Source organism: Plectropomus leopardus, chromosome 21 (assembly GCF_026936395.1).
Source record: "Plectropomus leopardus strain MGB_pleo_1.0 chromosome 21, ASM2693639v1, whole genome shotgun sequence".
NCBI classification, from domain to species: Eukaryota; Metazoa; Chordata; class Actinopteri; order Perciformes; family Serranidae; genus Plectropomus; species Plectropomus leopardus.
Window position 1 is genome coordinate 27,691,693 of NC_142196.1, and position 6,000 is coordinate 27,697,692.

The 6,000-nt window shown below is 39.4% G+C and overlaps 1 protein-coding gene across 1 annotated transcript in view; it reads left to right on the plus strand.

Moving 5' to 3' along the window:
- Positions 1–6,000, plus strand: part of LOC121938953 (tomoregulin-1-like) — a 44,080-nt gene that overhangs the window by 897 nt on the left and 37,183 nt on the right. The gene's annotated exons all lie outside the window — the stretch shown is intronic.

Here is a 6,000-nt window from a genome sequence, read left to right on the forward strand (position 1 = left end):
AAGAGTGAAGCTTCATCAGCAATGATGCAAAATCAGTTTACACATAATACAAATATACATTCACCACATCAACATCACGTCTACAGCAGTACATGAAGTTTTCAGATCCTTTACCAAAGTACTAATACCACGCTGTGAAAATCTCCGTTACAAGTAACAGTCCTGCATCAAAAATTGTTTTAAAAAAAAAAACGAAAAAAAAACACAAGCAAAAACAAGCAGAAAAGAACGCACCTCAAAAACTCAGAAATATATTTAAAATAAAAAATGAAAGTAACCCTCAGAAACTCAATGTTATTTAAAAAAAAAACAAAATGGAAAAAAACTCATTAATTAAAAAAAGCAGACTAATGGAGCCAAATTCAAATAACTTTATTAGCATCAAAAAGGTTTTTGCCAAAGCAAGAAACAAAACAAACAAATGTCATTTTACACATATTACAAATATTCATTCATTACATATACACATATTAGGCATTATCACTCCTCTGTGTATCTATCTCCAGCTGTGGATAAAGTACTCCGATCATTTACTTAAGTAAAAGTACTAAAACACACTGTCAAAATAAAAGTAAGTGTAATCAGGAAAAAGTACTTAAAGTATGACAGGTAAAAAACAAAAAAAACCAAAACACCCCAAAAACTCAAAATAATTTAAATGAAAAAGAAAAAAACACCCCAAACCTTTAAGTTATAAAAAGGAGGAAAAACACCCCCACATTTAAAATTATTAAAAATATAAAAACCACAAGCAAACAAAAAACCCTCCTCAAACCTCCAAGTAATAATAAAAAAACATCCAAAACCCAAAATTATAAGCAAATAGAAAAAACACAACAAACTGAAAACTCGTAAAAAAGAGAAAAAGACTCAATATTACAAAAAAATATAGAAATAAATTCATTCTTTCTTTCGTTCGTTCGTTCGTTCATGACGTCCATCATGTCGGAGCCGTCACCATGACAACAGATTGATGAGGTCACTAACGTCACCTGAACACACGGAGATCTCTGACCTGCTGAGGAGTGTGTCACCTCAAAGCCTCCACGTTACTGTGTGTGTGTGTGTGTGTGTGTGTGTGTGTGTGTGTGTGAGTGTGGGTGTGTGTGTGTGTGTGTGTGTGTGTGTCAGAGTGTGTGTGAGTGTGTGTGAGGGTGTGTGTGTGTGTGTGTGTGTGTGTGTGTGTGTGTTGACCACTCCTCACTTTAGTCGGGTTCTATTTTAGGGTTAATTACAGGGAGGAGAAACAGGGCGAGGTTCAATGAAGGAGTACCCTGTGTGTGTGTGTGTGTGTGTGTGTGTGTGTGTGTGTGTGTGTGTGTGTGTGTGTGTGTGTGTCCCGCAGTCTGCTGGGACCAGTTGTTGCACACCAGTCCGCCTCACTCCTGGTCCTGGTCTTACTCTGAACTGGTTGTAAGTCGGCGTTCTCACGGAGCTTAAAGCTGCTCTGAGTCAGATTTTGGGGATTCGTTGGCGTCTGGCGGCGAGGATTACAGATTCGAAGCAGTTGAAGCTGCTCCCGGTTAGAATTCCTTCAGTGTTTCGGGTTTTGAGCGGGAGCTGGATTTTCTTTATCTCCAAAACAAAAACTGACTTAAACCAGAAAACACACAAAAAATCACACCAACGTTCCTCCGTTATTCCGAACACGACGTTATTCTGAATTTGATGCGGCTCGTCCGAACGGCTGAATGAGGCCTTTTTCCAAATTTCAAATCTTGTGAGTTATTTTCAGTATTTCGGAGCGTTATCCGGACTTGTAAACAGCCGGTTCAGAATAATCGTCTCAGTTTTTAAAGCAGGTCGTGACACACGGTCGCCTCAAACCAAACCTGCCGTCTGCGGGGCGACAGCACGCCTGCAAAATTTTAACTTTGGTCTTCAGTGTCTGCAGTATTTTAAAATATAAAAAATATGATTTGGATATTATTATTTCCACACTGTGACGTAATAAATGACACGATAATCAGAGTTTGCACGTCTGCGTGTAAAATAATAATAATAATAATTCCACTCTTCGTCTTTTTCATCAGCTCAGTGGAAATATTGTATTGATTATTGTTTTTCTCTCACGGCTCTGATCTAAATCCAGAAATCTAAAACTGAAACCGTTCTCGATGATCTTAAAAAACTCGTTTGAAAGAGTCGCTTTTGGATTATTTTTGGATCTGAAGGCTGAAATGTTTGTGATTTCTATTTTCAGAGGATCTGAGCTCTCCTCCTCGCAGGCGTTCGGCTCACAGTTTGTCGTTTAGGAGCTCGTGACTCGTCCGGTCCGGAGTCTGATCCGCACGTGTTGGCTGCGATCTCAACTTTTGTCCCTGAAATAGAAAAAAAAGAGACTGATCTGTTTTTCAGACGGAGATCTTCACACAAACGACCCAAAATCTGCTGGTTCAGAGTCGATGTCGTCAGACAGAGAACGTCTTTGACAGCTGATGATCTCAGCTGCCGACCGTTTAACGTGTCGTATCTTACGTGTCCATGCATGTGTCCTAAATGTAGTCCAGATTGTGTATCTGAGTGTGAACTTCCAGCTCAGCTCCTACAATAAGTCCAAAATACTGACGGTAACGAGGGATTTCTGGGAGATGTAGTCCTCGATTTCACAGAGGAATTGTGGGAGTTATGTGATGCAATAACAGCTCTCGTAGCTCTTCTGTGACTCTTTGTTGTACATCATGTGACCTAAAACGTATTGCAGTTTTACGAAATATGGCTTTTTCAAATGGCCTGAAACACCACCTCATGTGAGCGTGAAAAATGGGACTTTTTTTAAAAAATCGGCGTGTTTCTGTTGTTTTATATTCGCAGTTTCAGTTTGCACTTGGAGGTTTGACAGAAAGCGGCGTTGCGTGAGCAGACGCGGTTGTGGCTCGCTGCGGTGAAGCAGCTGAGACTCGTGGTTGAGTCTCTTGTTGTAACTTGCTCAGGTGGGCGTGTCGAGTTTGGGGACAGGTAAAGAGGGGGGCGGAGGAAACACACCTGATGACACTCTGAAACCTCTTTCCCACCTGCACGAACATGTGGCTTCTGTAATTAACGGGACAGAGTCACCGTCAGCGTGTTTCCCTGGAGAAATGACTGCAGAGCTCAGAATAGATTTATTTATTGTCGTTGTACATGAACAATGAAACTGGATGCAGTCTTGTCAAACTAAAACATCTATAAAGGTATATAAAGAAAAAAATAACAAAAAATTGAAAAACTAAATGTAAAAATATGTTAAAAAAGAGAGAAAGATTCTAAAAAGGAATAGAAACATATCACACATATAAGACAGATTTTACATTTCAGCGGTGTTCGTGCACGTTTATTTCCCTTAATATTGCACAGGTCAGTGTTTGGCTGTGTTACGTGCAGTTTATGGCTTTTTGGTGAAAACTGTCTTATAGTCTGTTTGCCAGGTTTTATCTATTTTATTGTTTGTGTTTTTTGGCTCAGACGGAGGCACCCGAGTAGACGCTTCGACATCTTTTTCAGCACGTTGAAGTGACGCGCCGCCACGGTGTCGTCCGTGTCGGTCAAAGCGGTGCACGAGCACAATTTTAAAAATGCTTTGAGTTTGAAAGAGAGAGTGAATAAAAAACACACATAAGAAAAACAAGTAACCACTTTAACATTTTTCAGGCTGCTTTTATCTGCTGAGAGTCAGAAAACAAACTCGTGTACACGGCTCAGCTCTACTGGCAATAAAGAACCAGTCATTCAAATATACGCGTTAACTGGTTTTACACAAACTCACGGTGACGAGCTGCTGGGCGATGATGTCGGTGAGGTGCTGGTGTTCGGACAGCTGAGCGGAGCTGCCTAATGAAGCCGGCGGAGGCGAGCAGCCGAGCAGATCTAATGCAGATAAACGTCCAAAGTATCCGCTCCGACTGACAGTGAAAACTGTGACACGGTCGACAGGCAGGCAGCCGTTTCGACCTCTGCAAAGAGTTTCCAAGAATAAATGGAATAAACGAACGAGTTTCAATGGAGCTTTTCTTTTCACAAGATTCCTGTTTTCCACATTAGACAGAGATCGCTCCAAGAAATTTCCTAGAAAGTCATTTGCAAGTTAGTGACCTATAAAATTAAACAGAAATAGGAATTATAATGTTGTTCATGCACTTTCTGGTGTGATTCGGGTGTTTTTGTTTTGCAGGCCTGCAGGTTTGAAAGCCATGTTTTCTTTAAAAATCTCCAAAAATTTAATAGAAAAAGAAAAAAGGCTAAAAATTTTAAGAGAAAAAAGTAATCTCAAAAAATTAAAGAATTTTTTTTGAACAAAACAAAAATTTTGAAGGAAAAAAAAATGTATGTTTTAAAGAAAAACAATTTTTTAAAGTTCCCAGAAAATTAAGCGAAGAAAAAAAAGCACAATCACAAAAATTACAAAAGAAAAAAAATTGTCAGACATTTTTAAAAATCACCCAAAATTTCAAAGGTTTTTTTTTTTTTTTTAAACCAAAAACTATATGTATTGAAAATAAAGTCGAAAAACGTGCCCTCCAGACCTGCAGTTCTGTGGGTTTGGAAGACATGTTTTCTGTTCATTTGTTTTCTTTCAACTTTGTGTCATTTTTGGAAAGATCAGTCTTTTTTTAAAAAAGGACACGATGCCAACTGCCGCACAGAAATGAATTTCCACATCGGTGAGGAAGAACCTCGGGTGTCCGTATACTTTTGGCCGTGTTGTGGAGCTGCAGTGATGCTGAAGTCTGAGGAGAGAAAAACAAGCAGCGAGATGAAATCACCGAGGCGTGAGAGCGAGTCCCTCCTCGCCTCGCTGAGCTTCAGCTCGAGGTCTTCAGTTCGAGGTCTTCGGTTCGAGGTCGTCGCTCGCCGTCGCCGGCTGACCTCAGATGGGCTTCAGCTTCCTCATCACTGAAGCTTCATCAAACCGCCTCCGATAAACTCTGAAGACTCAGCAGCTCTGAACAAACTGATCACCGATGATGGGATGTTGTTGTTGCTCGTGTCTCAGTTCACTGAATCCGAGTCCTGAATCCGAGTCCTGAATCAGGCCAATAAAAATCAGGTCTGGTTCGGGAGACTTTCTTTTGTCGTGGTTTAACACTTTTCCGCTGAGCTTTAACATGAGTCGGCTGAAAAACTCTTTTTAATCGCGGTAACTTTCTCCAAATAACTCAGGAACTTTTACCAAACTCGGGAACATTGTCTGCATTTTGAGCGCAGGAACCAGGTTTCCACGTTTGTTCAAAAACCCCCTAAACTGTCCCTGATACAGGTCTTCTGATGGTCCAGGAACTGTTATTGACTTCTGCACATCTTTAATCCGCGATAACATCGCTGATGTTAAAAGCGGTTTAGTAATCGACGTCTGCAACAGCAAAAGAAAGACGGAGATAAAAAGAGAAAAACGAGGAACAAAAGTGAACTTGATGAAGACGAACGTCAGTGCGGTTCGAACAAAAGAAGCAGATCGTCTTTAACTTCCTGCTGGGAAAAAAACGACTTTAAGTGTCTGAACGTCGCTCATTCCTCCACAAACGCCACGAGAAGTTCCCTGCAAATGTCCAGAAAAGACAAATGTGGACGTCACATAGATGTCTTTTCTGGACATTTGCAGGAGACTTCTCATTACGTTTGCAGGAGGCTGCTGTTATTACGTTTGTGCTAAATTTATTGCGTTTGTGCTAAATTTATTACATTTGTGCTAAATTTATTATTTTTGTGCTAAATTTATTATGTTTGTGTGATTATAACATTAAAAGCTGCAGATATTTGTTATGTTTTTTGATAAATGTATTATTTTTGTGGGAAATGTATTAAGTTTGTGTGATTGTGACATTAAATCTGCAGATATTTATGTTTTTTGGTAAATTTATCATGTTTGTGCTAAATTTATTCAGTTTGTGGTATATTTATTATGTTCTTGGTAAATTTGTTATGTTTTTTGGTAAATTTGTTATTTTTGTGGTAAATTTATTCCATTTGTGTTTTTATTTCATTAAAAGCTGCAGATATTTATTTTGTTTTTTGGTAAATTTG